The 22,959-nt window shown below is 37.8% G+C and overlaps 1 protein-coding gene across 4 annotated transcripts in view; it reads right to left on the reverse strand.

The window, feature by feature from the left end:
* The window catches only part of MPP7 (membrane palmitoylated protein 7), a 149,842-nt gene that overhangs the window by 126,011 nt on the left and 872 nt on the right, over positions 1–22,959 (reverse strand). For all 4 annotated transcript variants that reach the window (XM_032688253.1, XM_032688245.1, XM_032688236.1 and 1 more), the window contains exon 2: positions 19,611–19,688. The gene's annotated coding sequence lies outside the window, so the exon portion shown is untranslated. The remainder of the gene's footprint in view (positions 1–19,610; positions 19,689–22,959) is intronic.

The following is a 22,959-nucleotide window of genomic DNA, read 5'->3' on the forward strand; positions in this document are numbered from 1 at the left end:
TCACTCCTGGCAAAAAATTCACAGCCTCTCTGGGAAGAGTGAAATCATCCACCTTCTGAAAATATTTTCAAACTTGACAGTGGGAGAAATAAAAAGGCATCACTTCCAGTTTCATAAGTAGAGAGATCAGTTTACAACCTAAAGATAGGATCAGACAACTAATATAAACATGGTTCAGAGAAGTCTACAAATCCACAGATAAACAATTTCTAAAATAATTATCATGTACTGCATTTTTCCTGCTTAAAATAATTCTCTAAAATCATCATAGAAAAGAACAAATATCTTACCACTTTACCCAAGAAAAAGAAAGATAACCCTTCCCAGTTATCAGAAATATCTGATATGAACAAAATCACTGTACGTCTTTTGCTCCTACATTCAATGACATTCATATGTTCCACTGCATTTTTATTTCATTTTGAAGATATAACAGAATGCAAACTGAACTGAATCCAGTACTGATGGTCATTTTATTATGAATCAAGTGTCTCCCCACCAAGGCAACAACCCTTCTGCAGAATCAGGAAGTGCAGAATCCAGTTGCAGTAAGAGACTCCAACATTGCATTGAGGAGAGGCTAGTCAGTAAGAACAACTGGATTTTCTGTCAACACAATGTTTGTATTGTAGGACAATCTCAACTACACTCAAAAACAAATACACATTTTACATGCTGAACAATCACCCTTGTAAAATAGATCCAAATATTTATTATTTAAAAGGAGTCTCGCCTTTCTTCTCACTGCTACACCAGGCATTGAAATACTCCTTGGCTCAATTTGCCTTTAACACACAGGCATATTCCAGTATTCTGAAGGCTATAATTCTGCTTAGTACCCTAGAAGCAGCTGTCCCAACCTTCTGTATTTCATGAAATTCTGGTAATGATACAAGCAGGTTTGCTTTAGCAGTTGATAGAAGCACGACAAAATGTTCTTTTGAGATCTTAAAAAGGTACACCGCACTCAATGAACCCATCAGACTTCTCCACACTTCCTAAATGTTTTCATTTACGTAGTTTTATTTGGTTGTGCAGAGAGACTCAGCTGTCATTCAGGTTAAGTTCATTTGTCACAAATCAGTGATATAACTGGCCTGTAGGAATGAAAATTTTCTTATAACAATACTTAAAATATTGTTTTAGTGAGTGTAAGACACCCACAGTTTGTTTAGGCAGCACTCATTAGCCACCATCAAGTCTGAACTGCAGCTAATTAAAACAATGATCACTGGTCTTTCCTGGGAACTCTCCTGTCCTAATTCCCAGTACAGGGTGTGTACAGCAGGCAGGCTGAGCAAAATCTTGTCACCAGCTTGCATGCTCTACAGATGTCTCTTTGGTCCTACCAGGACAAACTGAAACCCAGGGATAACAGACTCTTCCATTCCATGTCAATTGTGGAAATGTTTGATCTGAACTTTCTTAAACTACTTTGATTTGATACTTTATGGAAAAGGAAGCAAAGAAAAGTAAAACACCCGGGAAAGCAACTGGTTTCTATTTTAGTAAAAAAATTATAGCTATTTAGCACTTATTTTCAGTCACTTATTTTAGGTTTCTACTAATCCAGAATGCATCTGCAATGCCATCACTACTCTCTCTGTTTTTCTGCTTTTTGATCCATTTGTGAATAACATGAACACAGCCGGAAAGTCAGCTGTGTGTCCTCAACATGAAAGCAAGTCATTGATAATCTAAAACTGTTTGATGAGCCAAGCCCACCAATCCATATTCTTCCACTGCTGGCAAAGGCTTGACACCACCTTCCTGCTCTTCAGGTAACTTCACATAGTGGATAAAAACAGTATCTAAGAAAACACCCCAAACTACTCAACACTTAGCCACACTAAATAATGGCTAGATTCCATATAGTACAGAATCCCATCTTCAGGAGAGCCAGCACAGAGTATCTAATACACACTGAAGATAACACAAATAAAAATTATTTCCTCCCCCACCAACCAGCAGCACAGCATCTGTTTGGGTCAGACTGACTCTGGACCATCACCACTAATACTGACAGATTCATAAAGCTGCTTGTTGAGCTCATTTTTTGACTCTTCAAAATATGTTGTGAAAATAAGTTCCATAACTTGTATCAAGTGTAAAGCAGTTTTTTGCATTCTGTTCAGTACCCCAAATTCTCAGAAATAGTGAATAAACAATTTCCAATTAGTTTCCTCCCACTATTTATAATTATCTTTCCTGTCTTCCTTCAAGCACTTCTATTCCAAACAAAAATAAGTTTATTTACTTATTTTTCTTTTTTAATGGGGAAGCAATTTCATGATGTTCCCCATTTTTCTCTTTTCAATACACTGGCTAAATATCCCAGAAGATTTAGAATTACATCAGTCCTAAAAAAGAAGCAAATTTTCAAGCACTCACAAAATTCTGGGGGGAAATAATTTTGCCCAGGATTTTTGAAACAGGCTGCAGATTTTTGCACTTCTTTTCTGTCTGCACAGAAGCTCAGGATCATCGCAGCATTTCAGCACATATGTAGGAATCAGGGCCCAACCTGCCCATACACAATAACTGGGTCACAGAATTCAACACCCATCTCATCATGAGACTTGCACCGGGTGATGGAACAGGGACACATGCTCCATTTCTGATTACAAGATGCTGCATCTCTTTTGTCTTTCCTGATTAGAAAAAAAGAATGAATCCACAGCCTCACCACCCTACTGCAGTTATCCTGGTCTCTAGTTTTTTTTAAGCCAAGCATTTTCCTGTCACCCAAACCTCAAAAACAAGCCTTTTCTTCATAATGCAATACAAAAATATGCTTCCACAGTAATACATGTTAAAAGAAAAAATTGTTTGTAAAGCCTCAGATGTGCATATACTTAATATTTTTCTATGCTTATCCCAGATAAAAGTGAAACAAAACCATTTACAGCAGGATGAGAGATGGCATCACAGTGCCAAGTACAGTAGCTCTAAACTAATTATGAAAGTAAGCACAATCAGAAAAACTGTCCTATGAATAACAACACACAGATTGTCACAATCAGTCATCAGATATGAAATAAACATATGAATCCCCTAATATTTTAGTATTATGTTTAAGCACAGATGTGTAAGTCCATTTTCCCTGACACGTCTGTTGAATATTGTGAAGAAAATGCAAGCTCCCCACCTGCAAATTGTGAACAGTCTAAAATGCAACATCCAAGATAACTTATTACAAAAAGCTGTCTCTCCAGAGTATATTTTATTCACAGCATAACAAGGAAATTGTTATTTTGAAACAAACTAAGTTCTGTCACACATAATATCTAACTTAAAAACCTAGAGCTACCATTTGACACCTTCTTTAAGATGTTTCTGCCAAAGTAGATTTTTCCCTTTTAGGAAAGAAGATTTTAGTAAGTTCACACATTAAACTGCAACTCTCCATCACATAATAAAGTCCTTCAAATTCAACACCTCGAGTCAGTCATTACAAGTTGCACATTACAACCACTTCTCAATTGATCTAGAAATAAATACAATATTAACAAAAGTGCTAAGAAACACATTTTAGACAGTAAATTTCTGATAGAAAACAGGGAAAACCAAGATATAAAGAATTCAGAATGCTCATTAAAATGCCTTCTGCGATTACTCAATAGGAAGCTGAATACAGCTATTCACTGAAATTAGCAAATTAAGTTTGCCTTCTTTTCTCTGAATTCCATTAATATACAGACATCATGACGCAAAAGAAATCTGCAGATGCACTTCTATTCATTTTTATTCTGTTTTGAACTGGAACGTCTCGTCTTTGCCGATATATTTACAGAGGCACAGAAATTGTGACTATTTCTGCCTTTCTCTAGACCCATCTTCTTTCATCTGTCTTACACGCTTACCTATGCTAAATTCATGACCAATTCCTGTATAAACTGGTAGGAGTTTATACATACTAAAAAGAATTAAGAACCAGAGGGGTTTTATATGACTGTTCAGAAACAAATTATAAAATTCCGGGGTTTGGTTCTTATTTTGTTTCTTGGGTCTTGTATAATTGTAGTTTCTAGTACAATCATGTCTTTATTTTCTCCATACCTGATCAACCTGACTATTTGAAAAAAACAATTTAATTTAAATGTGGAAGATATTTGTATTGCTAAAGTAATTATGTTCCATATAAGAAAACATTCAGGCACTTAAGCCCTTAGCATCTGTAGCTATCATTGCAGCTTGTGACTTCAGATCCCATGACTATGAAAGATTTGGGCTGGGCACATTGTGCATTTGGTCAACAGTTTCAAGGCAGATCCTTCAAAATTCTACTTGTGATTAAGATCTAATTCAAGGCTAACAAACTATGCACCGCCCACCTTTAAAAAGCTAGAAGAGTTTTAACTGCAACTATGAAATTAAGGTAAGTACCCTAAAAATTACAGTGCACGGGTTACTTGAAATCCAAAGTACCTGTGTGCTCTGAGCAGTCAGAAAACAACGACCCAGCTACATGACTTGATTGTGGAGCTGCTCTACACAATAGATACAGATATCTTTCTCTCAGCACTCCACTGCAGAAGACAAGATCACTCTTAAGATGGAGTCCCTCTTGCCTTCTGGTTTAAAATACTCTGTATGAGATTTGAAGATTTGAAGGCAGTCATTAAGGGCTGGTTGGAGGTGGACCCCTGTGTATCAGCAGATTGCTGGTGAGTTAATGACAGGCAGGACAGGAGTAGGCAAGGGAAGGACTTTGAAGGGAGCTCTGGTGTCCTGTATAGAACTCAGTAAGAAAGAGGGATCCTGCAGAATAAAAAAAAATTATCACATGATACAATTAACAGCCTTGTAAATTCTTTGCAGCAGAATTGTGTTTCTGAGAGAAGCAGAACCAGATGTTGTGTATTACAAGGCAGACGAATACTACGACAACTGACAAAAGAGATTAGGCAATCTGAAATATTTTCAGTGTTTAAATCCCCAAGAAAGAACGTATCCTACAGATATTATTACAGGATTTGAAATGACTAACACTTAAATATAGCCTTGAAATGATGCTGAATTTGGAAAATATTTTCCTGTTTATGAGCTTGAGTGACAGAACAATAGTATCATTCACAGAAAATCATGAAAGGACATAAGAGGAATTCTAGAAATGGTAATGACATTATGGAATGAATTGTATTATTCAAGATAGCAATGTGCTTTTTAAAATTACAAGTTAAGAGTTTTCCAATAATTTATTTGAAAACCAGTAGTAATACTAATAAAATACTTCCCAGTGCAATTTAACACTACTATTTCTTTATACTTGACAATACATATTCAGATAACATAGAAAGAACCGTGTCTTGCCAATACCACCTAAGGAATCTTTCCACTGTGCCTTTTACAACCAGACTTGTCTATCTTGCATTGGCCTTTTTGGTCCCCAGAACGCTTGTAGCAAATGTGGGTAGAGTCCTTCCCAAATGTTCGTTCACAAAGCCTGGCCATGAGGACATATTCAGATATTGAAAGCAATGAAAAATTTAATTTATATTTTTGTAATTGATGCGATCAGTTTTAGCTAGTGACTATATGTAAGAATAATTAATCTTAAGGAAGATGGCAACGTAGAAAAAACCAGCCTTGAACAGATTATTGTGCAATGTGCATCCCAAACACATAAAAAGGTGAAAGTGCTAGTGTTGATTAAGGAAAACAATGCACAAATAATTCAGCCTTTCTAAATTAAACTTAGGTTTGTGCACAAAAATATAATAATAATAATTCTTAATATTATTATTAATAATACTCTTTTTTAGTTTTTCATTGAGTTCAACATGGTCTATAAAAACCAAGGTTTTTTACTTCCCTCAAATTAAATTACAATTCATTACCTACTAATGCAATACTTTCATCTGCTAATGTTACTAGTGAGTGAGCAACTGAAAAAATAGAAAGACCTTCCAGTAAAATATTCTTAAAATAATATCTGTCTAGAAAGATCTACTCCAATTTAAAAAAAAAAAAATCCTAGTGTGTGTTACTTTCAAGTAATGATTTATTGAGGAGGATGCCTCTGTAGCTTCTAAGTTAAGACTGACATTTGAACAAGACACACCCAGGCAGAAGTATATCAAACTAAAGGAAGCCTAGTTTTCAATGAAGACAGGAAAGGCACTTCTACCATCACATAAAATCCGGGAGACAGGTTTCCTCTGTTCCATTAATTCCAGTAAAAGAAATGCACATTCTCAAGAACTTCTAAATCAGTGTTCTTCAACTAAAATCACTAGTTCTCCTCCTCCTTTTCTGATAGTTTCAAGTGCTTTCCATTATGGATATTAAAAGATGAAAGTATTGAATTGTCATATCAAGGAACACAACCAGCTCTCCCCCTTCATCTCACTTCTCCACAGATACCTTCCTCCACAATTAATCTTTTAGAGACTCTGTCATATTATTTACATTTCTCAGTGCAAGGGAGACACCGTCCAACTTCTTTAAGATTCCTTGGGATCTCTTGGTCCTTGACAACCAGCTTCTCCTCCTTTCCCATCCAAGGAGCCGCACACGGTACATTCTGAGCAGCAATAGAGAGTATTCTTTTCCCCAGTCATCTCCTTGCCTACATCCTAATAAAGGTACTATCATCTCCTTCACCCCCTCACTTCTTTCTTCCCACTAGAAATAGAACAATGCTTAGATGATCATGGTCCTTTATCTAAAACTCTTCAGAGAAATTCAGTTATGAAGTCCAGAACAGATTTTTTTTGCCCATAAGATATTCTTCAATCTTAGAGAAAACACATTATTTTGAAACAATATTCTGAAAAGGCAGCTGCAGTGTTAGAAAAACAGTTATGCATCAATAACATTACCCTTCTTTGCCTGTAGCAGTAACAGCCACAGTACTGCTTTCAGTAGTTCCAATGCTATACAAAAGCAGAACTGAACCCAGCAAATTCGGCAATGTTCACTGGTTGAAGCAGCAAGAAATATGTGTTTTACTCTTCTGCTTCAGAGTACCAGAACAAATGATTGTTGGCTGTAATGCAAGCCTCAGCCTAATGTTCATACTCACATCTGCTATTCTTCAGCTGTCAGACTGAAGAGGAACACCAATAAGCTACACAACTCTGCTAAAGCTGATTGAAACGCAAATGAGAATCAGCCAACATGCAGAGGAATTACAAGCTTCGGAAAAAAACCCCACTTATCTCCCAAGGAAAAAAACTGGTGCTCCAGATTGTTTCAGGTTATTCCTTAAAAGCATTTGAACTGAGTATGAGCAAATACCAGCTCATGAAAGAAGATTTAAGTAAAAAGGTTTGTGCTAACATTGTAGTATTGCTTTCTGACTTCTAAATAAAACTGAAGTAGAACACGTCCATTTGAAATATTTAATTAGGCGGGAAATCTAAATCTCATATCCAATTTTCTTTCACCAAAATCTCTTTATCCTCAACATTACAGTAACTTCATTTATTCTTAATATAAACAGGTGCGTTTAAATTCAGTGCCAGAGACAGGATAGGACATAAGCATAATATTACATTTGGAAACATGAGTGAAATTTGGCAGAAGCTGCCATGTTGAGGCATCCAGACACTGCACATGTGCTCCTTGCTGTGAACTGTGCCAGCTATGAAAACTAAACCACTTTAAGGTAGATGTCTTGCAGATCAGATGTACAGACTGCCCTTTCTTCATATTTCAGACAATACAGGACACAAAAAACAATCCCACAATGGCCTTCTGTGCACACATCTTTCCTTCTGCTTTACAGCCAAACACAGAAGTGTGCAATCATACCAGTGTTCAACCTGTTTTTCATTAATTCTACTTTATAGCACCCAGGAATTGTATATTTAAAGAAGTCACTCATGCATGAAGGCAACCATCCTCTCACACTGAGAAACCCAGATCTAGCAGGTTCAAGCTAAAAAGCAACAGTTAGTATGATTATTTTTATTTTTTCGTTGAGGAAAGTTTTTCCCAATTTTTCTCACTTTCAAGCTGAGTAACTCATTAAGAGCCAAAGTTGGCTAAATTTCATTTTATTACAATTTCGCCCCAGTAGAAGCCCAATTTTTGAGAGTTATTTGTATCGGGATTCAAAATCACAATGTCTGTCTTTGAAAAAAAAACCCAAAAAACATGAGTTTAAAAAGAAAAAAAAAAGGAAACAAATTTCATGCCCAGAAGTGATATGATAAATGACAGCCATTACTGTTCCATTATCTTATTACAGTATCTCAAGTTGTTAAAAAATTTTCTGGTCAAACATTAAGTAGAAAACAGTACTCAACTGCTAGCAACATTAAATTGGAATAAAAACAGGTTGTTTATATGTTGATTCTACTACTACTCTCCAGTAGCAAAACTTACTTTCCTGGAAAAGAAAGAACTGAATCCCTGTTTCCAGAGAATATCTGACGCATCAGCCTGAGGGATACTTTGCACAGGACTGCCCCTTCCTTCCTGATGGAGCTGCCCATGGCACCTGGGGACATGGTTTAGTGGTGAACATGGTGGTGTTGAGTTAATGGTCGGACTCGATGACCACAGAGATCTTTTCTAACCTTAGCGATTCAATGATTCTATAATTCAGTCAGAAATGCATGTTGATGGATTTGAGACAGTAGGCAATAAGTCTCAACCTGCACTCTGGTGGTTAGATCACTTACCTAAACACAAACAGATGCGATGTGGCCCTCTTGTAAGAAGAGAAAAATGTGGGCTTGAGATCCCTCAGGTTGAGAAGGATGCAGGAACAAGCCCTCCTACTTCTTGGATTAACAAGCTAATTAACTGCTAGTCTACTGTGTATGGCCAGTCTTCGCGAACGAAGATTTGGAAAGGTCTTTACCCTTCGAGCCTGCGCAGTGGATTTTTTAGGTGAGACACAGTGTGTGCTGAGCTGAGCCCACCCTTTAATCCTAAGGTTCATCTGCCGGGGCCGAGCAAGCTTGGACAGTGGCAGTGAGGTCCTCAGGACGTAGGTTTGTTTAGAGTGACCTTTTCTTAGATGGATGGCCTTACAGGGCTGACGACCTCCATCTGCCCGGGGGAGTTTCCCTGACCGGGAACCGAACCCGGGCCGCAGCGGTGAGAGTGCTGCATCCTAACCACCAGACCAAAAGCATCTTCCTACAAGAAAACTGCAGACATGAGTATGGAATTTATTTTCTGATTAATATAAGGGTTACTAATGTCTAAGGTATACCCTGGTTTCCTACCAACCAGCTTCACTGTGCCAGCACTCCACATTATGGATTTCAAATTCCAATCAGGAAATCAGAATCTCACCATCACATGGTCCTTAGATTCCTGCCTCCATACTTTCTTAGCCAGGAGCCTAATCTTTATGAACATTAGAAGGCTTATGTTCTTTCTTAAACCTGGGACATAAAACCTTCCACTGCATTTTAAACAATGTTTGGTTTATTTTTTCCAACACAACAGCCTTTGGGATTTTAAATGGGAAGAAAGTAGGTCAAGTCTTCCTACTGAAGCCTTTTCAAATTATTTTTCTTAAAATTTTCTTAAAATTTTTCTAAAATTCTGCAAAATGTATCCACCTTTTACATCTTCCTTTAATATCTTAAGAATATAAGTTTTTGAAGAGCACATTGATTTATTGAGTCTTACAAGTAGCAAGTGTCTATAAATATTAGTCAGAAAAATATTTAAACATAATTCCATTTTGATTCCTTTGTAACGGGTCTGACTTATCTTTGATCACACATCTTAGTAGTAACTCATTGAAATGCACAAAGAGTTTGTCTGTGCATAGATCAACCACAGAATACTCATCTGAACATTTAGCAGCCTAAGGAAAAAAACAAAAAAAACCAGAGTAGGACCCAGGCACTTGAAGCAATCAAACATCTGCCTGCCTTTCAACACCTCTTTCATAGGATTGCCTGCATTCCTAAATTAGAGAATATACCACGAGTCCCTGCTGTTTGAACAACCTTGCTACTCGAAGACAATTTCAGAGTTTAAAATACAAAATTTTCTATCTTTGTGTTTCTGTTGTGCACTGCAATAACAAGGAAGCTACTGTTCACTTTTTTTTTATCAGCAATAGTACAAAGAATAAGACACACCCTTCTCTGCAAACTGGAAAAACCTGCTATGTGAAAACTGAAAAGTCTCCAACTACCTATACCTTCATTTCGCTCTGCTTTCAACAGAAGCTGAGAGAGGCTGCAAGGACTTGGCCTTAGCCTAGCAAAAATAAAGCTGAGCAGAAAAGCAAGGGCTATGTATAAACACACCGAGATAATTATAAAACAATAAGAAAAATCTATTTAAAATAAAAGGACATTCTTGGCACAAGAACAAGTTATTACCAACTGATGATGAATAAATTTAGGTTGAACACTGTAAGCAGCTTCCTCACCTTTAGGGCAATTTAGCATTTGAACAGGCTTCTAATTAAAATAGTGAGGAGAAAAGGCTCAGCTGCTTTTAAGACAGCACTCCATATGTCTATGTCTGTATGACATAAAGCCTACAAGAGCATGAAAATAAACTTGATGAATAGGCAGGTCCTTTCCTGTCCCACGTTCCTAAGAGAACAATAACTGTCAAGCAAATAACATCATTCTGATACAACTCTAAGATATTACCATCTGTCAAGCAATACCCAAGAATAATTACACCACAGATAGCAAAAACAGATATTAATACCACAGCAGGACGAACTTTGCCAAGAACAAACTTCAGAGAGTATCTTTTCATAGGATGTCTCAGACCCATAACCTCACTTCTCATAATTCCATGCTCCCTCTGCAGAAAGCACACCTCTCATGCAGAACTCGCTCCCAAATCTGAAAGAGATCAGCTTACTTGGTCTCCATGCAACCAGGCAGTCCTATCCTCTGCACCCCTAGCATTCTGCACACCCACAGCAGATCGTCTTACCCAAAACAGTATCGCATTGGGTGTGCTCAAACGGACTCTTTATTTGCTACAATCCATACTATGTTCATCTCAGGCAGGAGGATTCAATACCGGCTGTCAAATGCTTTGCTATTGAAAGGTCCAAATGGCCACTTCTGCCCTCATATCATTAACCACAAAAACTGCAGCAGCCATGAAGGCCTAAGACAATTGGTTAGACACAAACCGTCCCAGGAATAACACATTCTATTAGACTAACTTTTATAGTTCAAAGTGCAGACAGTCTTTCAGGCATACCTGACTTTCAACTTGCTTGATATGTAAAGATACACAGAACAAAGTATAGAAGTTGGTCTAAATAAAGACTATTACCTGCCCCTACAAGTCTTTCAGGCTAGGAGGCTGTTTTACACAAACAGGTACAGGTCTGGCTACAGGGGATTTTTACACCTTCATTATAGCTACATATCTGAAATTGAGGACAAACTGTAAAATGTCTTTGGCCTATAGGCTCCACCTGCTTCTCACACATCCTGTTGCTCTCTTCTAAAGGTTCATACTGAAATAAAACAACTGAGTGAATCCTAAAAGAGGGGGAAGTATGAGCTCATCAGGAGCTGTACATCAAAGGCAAAGCAAAGAGGACCATTCACTTCTCCTCACACACAAGCTCAGGACACTCAAGGAAACTGTCTGGCAGCACAAAAGAGCAAACTACAGGAAATATTTTTTTTTTTTCCATTCAATACCTGATTAGGCCGTAATAGCCAAAATCCAATTATTAAAATAGTATGCAAAACACACTCTGAGAACAGGTTCTTTGGCTGCTGTAAAACTAATGGTCCAGATACAGCTTGTCAATCACAAAAGTTTTGACATCAATTCTTGTTAACAGCTAAACTGCTACAGCAAAACAAAGGCTGCTTTACAGATACTTGTTACTCTCTTTTCCTATATATCCTCTCTAGATCACTTCTGAAGAAAGTATAACAGCTCTTACATTCCCATCAGCAGATCTAAAGTATATAATTTATCCTTAATCAACACACAGTTTCATTTTAAATTTAGATTTCAAAGGTATTTCCATTTTTGGTTGATTTCTCCTATCACTATCCCTTGCAAAACTATTGGGGTTAAGCCCATGGAAAAGTTTTTCAGAGCAGGAATAAAACTTGTGTTTGAGCCATACAGTTTATGTAAATGAATCTCAATCTGTATTTTCTTAGCTTTATTTTCTTAGTGAAGCACAGAGCATGGTAGCTGCAAGACAAGCATCGCAATCCATTTTCAGCTTGTTTATATCACACCCCAGCATTTTCCTACCATTTTAGTTCATCTGCTTACACTAGAATACCAGTCCTTTTTTAAACTTGTCATCAAAAAAGCATACACTTTTATTCTCTATGAGAGCCTGCAGATCTGATTTATAGTATATTTCAGACATCTGACTGCATAATTCAGACAAGTTTAAAAAAGGTATGCTGAAAGAAGATACCACCAAAGACTTCCCGTTAGTCCTGCTGAGAATAAGCGGACACGTTTTACTTGACCTACCCTACTAATCTCAGCAAGCTGGTCCTTAGCCAAGCTCAAATGACCACTTTCAAATCCTTGTTGCAACTTCACCTCAAGTCTTTGATCATTTTTCATCTGGGAGTAACACATGGATTTCTGCTTCTTGGCCTATGTACAGCTTCCTCATAATCCACGAGCTGATCTCAATAGTACCACAAAGTGAGAATACTCATCTCAACTTTAGCTGCATTTCTCTCCATCACATACAGAAAGGGATATATAGGATACTAATAAGATAAATTTCAGTTATCTTAACTGTTTATAGACCATTTTGATCATTTTGCCATAGAATTAGACAGCAAAATACAAAACTACAACCATATAATAATATACACGGCTTCTGATAATTAAATTTTGATACTCAGCAGTCTGACGCAAAAGTAGATAAATTGTAGGATGAAATCTACTTGATCTGGTTTTCATTCCTCTAAATATTACAAAATCATAAACGATTGTAAACAAAGCAAAAAATTGCTTGAAATGTAATTCATTTTTGCACAAACTTACCTTAAACTGGAATAAAGTTAGCAAGAATATTTTGTATCACAAAAGGCTAAGTACTTACCTTAGCTAAGTATTAAAATAGACAAATCAAACTCTTCAGAAAAACTGTAAGCACTGCAAAGCATACAAAAGGAAAAGGTGTCTACACAAAACTAAACTAAAGCACTCACAAAACACGCAGCTGTTAAGAGTTGCACCCATCTCAAAATGCACTCACTTTGTGTCTTATGCTTCTTCCAAGCTGCACTAACAGACAATTTACAGAATTCTCTGTCAGATATTCTGATTACCCTCCTACACTCACCCCTGGCTGGTTTCCAGCCTGAATGATTTTGCTATGTCACTGTAATGACAGCAAAATAATCCTGTCCCCCAAGTAGAGCAACCATTTTAAGTGTATTATTTTCAAACAATACTTTCTGAAATACTGTGTTGGAAATATGACTCGGGGAATTCCTGTGTACAAAATCTGGATCTCAGGTGTAGTTGTTTATGCTAAGTCTCAGGCTGATAAAGTCACACAAACTTGCAGTTTTTATTAGCAAAGGTTTTTTTCTTTCTTCATTTATATTTAATTCCAAATTTATAGAACTACATAGGACATTCTAGGAGCTGGTACAATCCCATACCAAGTCACAAGCCAAAGACTGCCATGAAAAAAAGTCAGAGCAAGAACCCTCTGCTGAGACACTAGCAACAGAGAAAGAAATCTGCCTCAGCTTGACTGCCAGAACACAGCCTGGCTGAGCCCCATGGAAGAAAGGTCTCAGCATCACGTATGGAACTATTACAAGAAGTCCAAGCCAGCCTGACAATACTGTTTGTTCTCTCTTCAGTCTTGTCTAACAAAGAAAAGGAAACAGAACAAACACTGTGCCCCGTGACAGTGCGACTGGGAATCACTGACACAGACAGAGGCACCTTTACATCAGTACATGACAGGGCTGAAGCCAGTTTCTTACTTGGTGACCCAAATAGCTCATACCTTGACTCCTTAGAAAGAGGCTTTTATTTAAAGTTTTTATCACGCCTCTTTTGTTACAAGATTCCTGTAGGATCCAGTGGATTAGATGAGCTTTTCCTGTAGTTTTACTGTTTCCAGGGGTACAATACTACTACTCTGTTCCCTTCCAATAGAAGTTCAGGAAGAATTTTTCCTGAAATGTGCTGATTCTACTAAAAGAATGGCAAGCATCTGACACCTTCCTTTCTTCACCTTATCATTCTTTTTGCTTTTTTTTCCTCGGTCTGAGAAAGGTTTTGCTGCCAAGGGAGGTGGGAAGACTCATTAGTGAGAGAGGTTTGCTGCAACAATTATCTGAAACTCAAGGTCAAATGTTTCTCTTGGTAACAGCTGCAAATGCACACACCTACCCACACACATTTAGTCTTCTTGCAGTGAAGGCTGCCTTGTACTTGAGTACATACGCCATGAAAGAATTGTTATGTATAGTACATGTGCATACAAGGAAGAGTTCATGCATAAAAACATCCAACCCCAGAAAAAAAAGTAATCTAACTACAAAGAAGAGAAAATTTGTAGCTTCCCATGTGTTTGTAACTTCTAGTTTCTAGATTTGTGAGGGGACCTGCAATACGTAAACATTAATTTTGTATTACCTTTCCCATTGTAACAGAGTAAAAAACACCAGGACATTCAGCATAAGGTAACTAGACATGAGGCTTCCGTCAGGCTGTGGCATGTTCTTACTCCTCTGCTGGGGAGGCAGGCTATGTGTGCCTGTCACACACGCCCATATCAAATCTCATATCTCTAGTCAAGCATTCAAGTGGGGAGATAACATCTTGGCATACCACTCAAGAATGAGTTTTCGAGAAGAAAAGGTCGTATTATTACTTACTAATTCAGAACAATATATCATTTAATGTCTCTAGAAAGCATTCCAAGAACTATGGAGAAATCTGTTTCTTTCTAAAGGCAGCAAAATATATACAGAGGAAGATACACATTCTCCTGAGTAATTTCCATTATTCAGGAGATTATATAAGGAACAACAGTAGAGAAACATTAACATTTGTTAAGGTAGAATCAAAACCAAACCCTGCTTGAGAGAGGAAGAAGGTAACAGTATGCCTTTCATTCATGTATGACAGCCAGCACATAGGTCATAAGGCCCATACTAATTAGGAGGGCACAAAGCTCTTTGCTCACTGTCCTCTCAAGTGCACATCTAAATATAAGGGAAATCAGCATCTGAATTTGGACAGCCAGTGAGTGAGAAGCAGCCTTGCAAAGACAGGGATGAAGACTTTTGGCCTCTGTAGTGAGGACACTGTCAGTGTAGCCTGGGAGCCAGGAGCAACACGTGCTGGAATCCTGCAGACACCACAGCAGCTCTGACCATTCCTCTGAAGGCATGGGAAGAAGGACACAGTCTTATTTTTATTCCACTGATGAGAGACCTTATGAGCTGCAAACTAGCAGCTAAACAAATGTCTAACATGTAATGTATCACACATAAGATGAGATTTGTTTTCGGACAACTGAACTTATTATTTAGAACTTCACAATATGGGCGAATGTAAGAAATCTCAAAACATGTAGCTGCTCTGACATACTAGAAACTGTTTATGTAAATTAAACAGCCACAGAAGGTCCAATTACTTAACAATTCCCCGTTACTGTGGTCTGTTAGTCTTAGACCATATCAATGTGCAGGCATGTTTTCTTCTCAGGAATCTGGAGATACTCCATTCATATTATCAAGACGGTGTTTTTTCACCATCAGAATCATAGAATGGTTTGGGAAGGGACTTTAAGAATCACCTATTTCCAACCCCACTGCCATGGGCACAGACACCTCCCAGTAGACCAGGTTGTCTAAAGCCTCATCCATCCTGGCCTTGAACACTGCCAGGGATGGGGCATCCACAACTTCTGCTTTTTCCATCATCCCAACTGACCAGCCTGTGAAAATGTACCATGCATCTGCTGGCACTATGTGTCATTCTAAAGACTTTTACCTGTGATGACAGCAGGTTTGTTTTAATAAGCTGCAGTGTCTTGATAAGTAATGCATGTGTCTATTGAACTGATACATGCATTTTAAATATTAATGATCAAAGCTAGATGAAAGCTTTAGAGAAGACAGAATAAGTGATTTAATAAGGTGGGACATTTAATTCCCTGATGTAAGTTAGCAGCACTTAAAATGGTGCACTCAGTCCTTGAATAAAGAAACCAGAATACCCCATTTTCTTTCAAATTTGCTATCACCCAGAGCAAGTCAAAACCACTAGCCAGAACTCATTAAATAGCGTGACAAAGGTGAAAGTCTGGAGAACAAAATGGAAATTTAACATTAATGAAGAGGCATTTACTCAACAGCCATCATGGATTACATATGTCCACCTACACAACAAAGCTACAGAATTAAACGTTGTGTTACAACTGCTGTCTGCCTCTATTCATAGAGCAGTTAAAGAGAGTATTTTCCTAAATCTGTCTTCCCTAGGGGATGTTTTAATTCTGAACCATAAGAAAAATCTAACACCACCTCTGGTTTGTTGAGCCAGAAGTAAATCACTGGTACAGAGTTACTGGGTTGAGATTACCCATCTTCCTATTACAGATGTTGGTTATTATGTTTCTGTGTACTTTTTTCAGTCAGTTGTGGTGATGATAAACCAATCAGTAATGATTTGGACCACACACACCCGACACAACTCCAAATATGAAAAGAAAAATAGCATTTGGCAAAGTTTCTTAAGTTTCCTTGGTATTCTATGACTCACTAAATGTAATTAGCAGATCAGCCAGGTTCTACTGTGAGAAGAGGTTATTGAGTTTGCAAACCTTTCCTTACAGGTATCAGCTAAGACTCTTGCACTGTGTGCAACATGTGGGTCTGTTTATTTCCAAAATTCAAATATTTGTTATATTAATGTCTGCACATTACTTTTTATATCATGTATTGGGAAAGAAAAGTTGTACCTAAAATATTTAAACCCTTCCTCCACAGCCATGTCAGCTAAAGATTCTTCTTTTTAGACAAATTTCTGTGTTGGTTTCCTTCTATTCCCATTCCAAGATTTCTTCCTTTTGAAATGAAGGTACTTAACAGTCTTCACATAACAATGTGAACAAGTTCAATAAAAAGTTCTAATGAGAAGGAATCTTAATTATCTTTATTGCATATATCATGAAATGCATAATATGCCAGTATGTCAGTAAATGCATATGTCATGAAATCAGGCAGTAAAATAATATTCAATACAGTACATAGTGTTAGAAAACAGTTTCTGCAGCTCCTGGGAAACAAAAGCGTTTACAGCTGACAAAATAAAGTTTTCAACTTTTTCCCAGCTGTCAATCTGGTCCTTTGATGCCTGTTTCCTCCAGTAGCTGCCTTGTGAATCCTTCCCTTTGCGGCACTCGCAGCAGAACTTTGCACATTTAACTGCCCAGGAAGACATTTTCCTCCACTGTAGCAGACCAGAAATCTGCTATTTCCCGTGACAATTTCTCCTCCAATCTGAGTGCCAGCATGCCCACCATCCACTAGAAGCAGTATCTTCCAGCAGAAATGAACAGAGGGAAAATACAACAGCATTCAACTGTCTGCATTTGCTAGCTGTAGCCATGGTTCTAAACAAAGGAAAACATCTGTCTTTTCTACACTTGATCCAAAAATGTGTTTGCCGGATGACCGACTTCTATCTTGCCTCAGTACTCAGCTGCTGCACATGATTTTTGCCCTCCATTTTAGCTATCAAGATTTCTTGAAGCTGGACAGTCCTCCCTGGGAAGCACCCAGGGTATCCTGGCAGACCTGTTCCAGGTCCCACGACCCAGACACATGACTCTCCCAGCAGTCAGATGAGGGACCAAAGGCACCCTTCAGCACTTGGCTCAAAGCATGCCATTCACAGTTTTATCCTCTGAGTTTTATTTGCCATTTCTATACCCTTGCTCAGACTGGTCAAGCAGCTGGAAGGTGCTCCAAGTCACTGTCTGTATCATATTTCAAACACTTGACAAGCTTTCAAGGCAGCTCAACCAGGGTGCTGTCAGACTTGCTGCACTATAGTACTTGTCGTGTGTCCTCTTAATATGAAGACAAAGTTTCTAGCACATATAATTTTGATATTGTTAAAGCCACAGATCTACATCTTTGGAGAAGTAACCAGTCTTAGAATAAGAAGCCTCCAATAGCTCTGTGGTACAGACTGGATGTTCCTTTCCCCACAGGAAATTAAATGCTACAACTTCAGTAGGCAGGACTGAAGTTACAGGTCAGCTGTACCTGTACTGGAGGTAATACAGACTTAATCAGTTAACCTCGGAGATTAGGCAGCAAAAGGCTCCTTTCAGGGTCTCTCGGATCCCCAGATGGCAAGAGAGCAGCAGTAAAGCGAGGATAGGGTGTGCCCCAGGCAAGGCAGCTAACAAAGGGCTGCTGTTTGTCCTGCTGGGAGCAGCAGTAACTGCCTTGGTAGCCGGGAAAGCATTAGGGGAGGAGCAAGGATTTTCAGATATGACTTAGAACAGAGATTTCATAGCCTTGTTAGGCTTTAGCCTTCATTCACCTTAACAAGAGAGCAAGCTGCTCATTCAGAAGTTGATTTTGATCACTTCCAGCCTCCCTGGTTTCAAGATGAAGCAGCTTCAGCGTTCCCCCCTCCACACATTTCACTCACAATGCAACACTAACACAAAAGTTAACTGTGTTCACAGCTTCCCAAATGACCCAGATTACAATGAGATAATTAACTGCTCATGAACAGCTATTCACTGAAAACCTCTATCTCAGTATCTGTTAAGCCACTGAAAGGCTTCATTACTGTATCTGTCAAACCTCTAAGAAGAAATTCAAGATTATTTCCTTAGATCACTTCTGGTTTTACAGACCTTCTGAATTGAGATAAAAAAGTAAAGCTTTCCGTCAGCTGAACTTGCAAGGTGTTTTCTAAAAACACAAGAAAACCCTCTCCTCTCCATCTGCCAGTTGCAGCTTCTGGTTCGGCCACATGTAATGTGTGAAATAAATATACTTCACTCTCCTATGTGTAATTAGCAATGTCAAGTCTGTTTCTTTAAATAGCATATTGTCTGTGAAACAGCAGCTCTGCACTTCGTATCAGAAACTACATTGTTCCTCTTGGAACAGCTTCATTTGCTAAAGCCAAGCTCAATCCATCAAACAGTACATTATGAATGCAATAAAGGTTTTCTGTGCTCTTGATATAAATGGATGTGTACTTTTCCAAGTTCTGAGCCACAATTACTATCTTTGAAGCAGTTTTACTCTACACCTAAACTTGTTACACAACTTATAATGCAATGTGTTTTGTAGTAGGTTGTCACTGACCATTGCCTGTATTTGCAATTCTTTCCTACTTTTTCAAAACTTCTACTATCATACATGATGAAATAACAAGAAAATTTAGTCATTCTTGACTCAAAAAAGAGGCTCTCTTTACAAGACAATAAAGAAACACTCAGTTACACAACACACAAATACTTAGACCAAATAATGGTACAACACTGTTTCACAGCTTTATTTATTGATACTAAGCGTGATATTAAAATTATCCTTGGTCTTTAATACTAATCCACACACTGTTCAGAACTGTAGAAGACAAGCAACAGCCTAGTCCAGTATCAGAAAACAATGAGCAAGAGTCATCATAAGGTAGCCAGTCCATCTTACCTGGATGGACTGTCTTCACTTCAAACAGGGCCTTAAGATATGCATTTTCCAGATCACAAAGCTGAGAATCTATGGAGCCTGAAAGAAAAAAGGAAGGCTAATATTAATATGGCATTAGTTCTAGTCAGTGTTGGAAATACTACATATTTTCATTTTTTTAATTCAAAATGTTAGGAGAATAAGTTTAAAATAGCTAACTTTCCAACAACTCCCTCTCTACAAAGCTCTACAGAAATGAGAAAAACCAAAAGACTTATTTAACCTGTGGAGAAAGAGGATTTCAAGTTTCATATCTCTTCTGTCTCCAGGTCTGTCCCAGATAACTTGTTCTTAAAGTAATAATTAAGCAAAATAATGATTTCAAAATGGGTACCAGTAAGCTTTATCTAACATATAAACATTTGTAAGACTTCAGACACATAATCCCATTTTATATGTGAACAATACGCAAGTTCTGGTACAAAATATTAGGTATAAGCCTTCTACCACTGCACTTAATGGGTCCATATTAAAAACACCTTGTGACTTCATGCTTGTAGTAAAGATGTTCATTTCTTTGCTTCTTCATAGCTAATCACTCTGCTCTGAAAGTCAGCAGTAACGTCCAGGCCATTACTAGCTGTGCACACCAACATTCAGCAAAGGATTAAATATACTGGAAACCCTCATATTAGCAGCTCATCTTTTCTCCAGAACTTGTAATTGGGAGGTAAGGTTGGTTCCAGCCATTATTTGTAATGTAGATTGATAAACCATTTTCAGGACAAAACCTGGAGACCCAAAGGCCAGTCTGCTTAATGCCATTGCTAAAGAACACATGGAATCTGTCAGCCTACCAAAGTAGGAGGAAAATCCAAGTTGTCTTCTTTGGTAGCCAAGCATAATGAACAGAGATATTCAAAAACATCAAAGTAAAGTTTTGTGCATATTCAGACATGCCTTATTTTTGCTTTCTGCTGGTTTTCCCCTAAATGCAAGACTGCTAGCTAAAATAAAGAGCATGTCAATGTATCTATCATTTATTGCTGTCTTTGGAAACTCGCTTGTCAAAGGATTTTAATGAATACTTCATGGTAACGCTCAAAAATGATAAAATATAAAAATGTGGCATCAGATCTGTTCTCAGACCTGCCATACAGCCAAAATGACATGGGATAGAGCTAATGATCTGCACTGTCGAGGGATGTTAGGGATACTGCAGTGTAAAAGTTATTTGAAGTGTATTAAGTAATGTTTGCTCCATGTCTCTCTATTTCTGTAATCCAGGGCAAGGCACTGTATTAGATAAGTGCAATATCACTTGTGATATAAATGCCCACAATCCACTGAAAGCAGGTATAAATAAATTCAGCTATATTATTATACTTCTAAGACTAAAATTAGGAAAGGACAATTTAGTATACTGCATCTTTTCCTTAATAAACAAAACCCAGCAGCAACCAGGATGAAAACTTTCCAGGAGATGAGGTCAGGAAGAGTATATACACCACAGGCTGGAATTAAAGTGCATTAGCACAACTACGTGGGAAGCTTTCAAGACTCCTACACATAATTCACGTAGTTCTAAATGATGAAACGTGCTTAACTCACTGCAACAACTTTCCAAAAGACACTCTGGAAGACAACTACCAGACACTTTGCTAGCAGCAAGACTGGATTTTTTTTCCTGCTTTTACTTATTATCATACAAGTTCCACAGTAAAGCTTAATGCAGAAGAACCAGTTTAGAGGGAAGATGTGACTGAACAAGTTTTTGTAGGTCCCTTCTGTGCTCCCTTCCATATGCTAGAGATAAATGAAAGGCTCACAGGTGGCCCAGGTGCTTGCAACACAAAAAGGGGAGATTCAGTGCAGGAAAGCAGAACTAAGGCTGTAGTTTCAGAGAAGGGCAACATTGCAACATCATAACAACAGACGGGAGTTGCAGCAGATTCAACATCATCTTCATGAGAAGCACAGTGCTCCCACAGGGCACTTGGGAAAGGACTAGAAGTTGCCACTTAGAAAACATACTTGTGATCATTTCCTATCAGGAGTTGGGACGTCTAAAAATGTTAACAAAATTACAGATAAGTTAGCCTGCTTTCCCTGCACCTAGTATTGACTTTTAAATTGTACTCTTAAAAATTTACAGCTCCAACACCTGCCCAATTTAAATTCCTAATGGCATGTTACTACATAGAAAACATTTTATTACAAACACAAAAATGCAATACTAACTCAGGTTCAAGGTCCATCCTGTTTCTAATAAGGACTGCTAGTGGATGGCTAAAGAAGAGAACAGGAACAGAGTAAACATAAAACAATCCTTCCTTGATGTACTTTGCCAGTTGACAGCAATTGGCAGCTCTGGGACTTCCTCTGCTCCTTTTAAGTGTACACATGTAAATATAAACACATACACAATAAAGTTCAAAGCTATTTGATGTCTGAAATAATTTAAATCAACTTATCACCATTTAGATTACTGCTTTACTCCTTTCCATACTGATGAATAAGCAGGCACAGTTGAAACTGATGATTCTCATTCACTCATTTCCTAGCTCTACAAGATTAAATCCCAAACCCTAAATTAACTATTGCTTTAAGACAGTTTTTAGAAGCTACAAGCAATCACACATCCTGAATACAAAAAAACTTACTCAATCCAAAGAGTAACATCTAGCAAAATCCCAATGGTAATTCCAAGTGCGATTATAGATTTGATCATCCACATCAATTAAGAGCAAGCAATACTTTCAGTAAGTGAATGACCTAGTCGTAAATTAAGTAAAATATTTCTATAATTATGTCCAAGATGTAAACATCCTTTCATAAAAGAGACCTGAAGGACAATAATACCTCATACCAAAATTCTAATTACTGCATTTGAAAATGAACACCTACAAAACAACATGCCTTGTTAAAATGGGGCTCTTGATCTAAGTAAACTTAAAATAAGAACTCTGAACCTCATACAAAAACCCTAAGTGTAAAAAACAAATTGTGAATTCAGCTACTGAAGATTTCCATAAGGTCTAAAAATGCTGATCACCACTGTCCAGATGGTTCAGTCTTCTTCAAAAGGAAGAAATCCGGTGCTGGGTGATATGGTTTAGTGGTTTAAGGGTTACAGTGGTAGTGCTGAGTTGATGGTTGGACTTGATGATCTTAAAGGTCTCTTCCAACCCTGAAGATTCTATGGTCACTGAAAGCTACTGTACCTGCAGTTTATCTACAGTTTATTTAGAGGGAAGGAAAGGCAGAGATGTGGTGAGCTGTTTAAGAAATCAAATCAATGAAAAAGCTCCGGAAATGCAGAAAGGTAGCTTGTTATAAATACAGATTGAATAAAACGAAGCTAGGAATT

This window comes from Chiroxiphia lanceolata, chromosome 1 (assembly GCF_009829145.1).
Source record: "Chiroxiphia lanceolata isolate bChiLan1 chromosome 1, bChiLan1.pri, whole genome shotgun sequence".
Taxonomy (NCBI): Eukaryota; Metazoa; Chordata; class Aves; order Passeriformes; family Pipridae; genus Chiroxiphia; species Chiroxiphia lanceolata.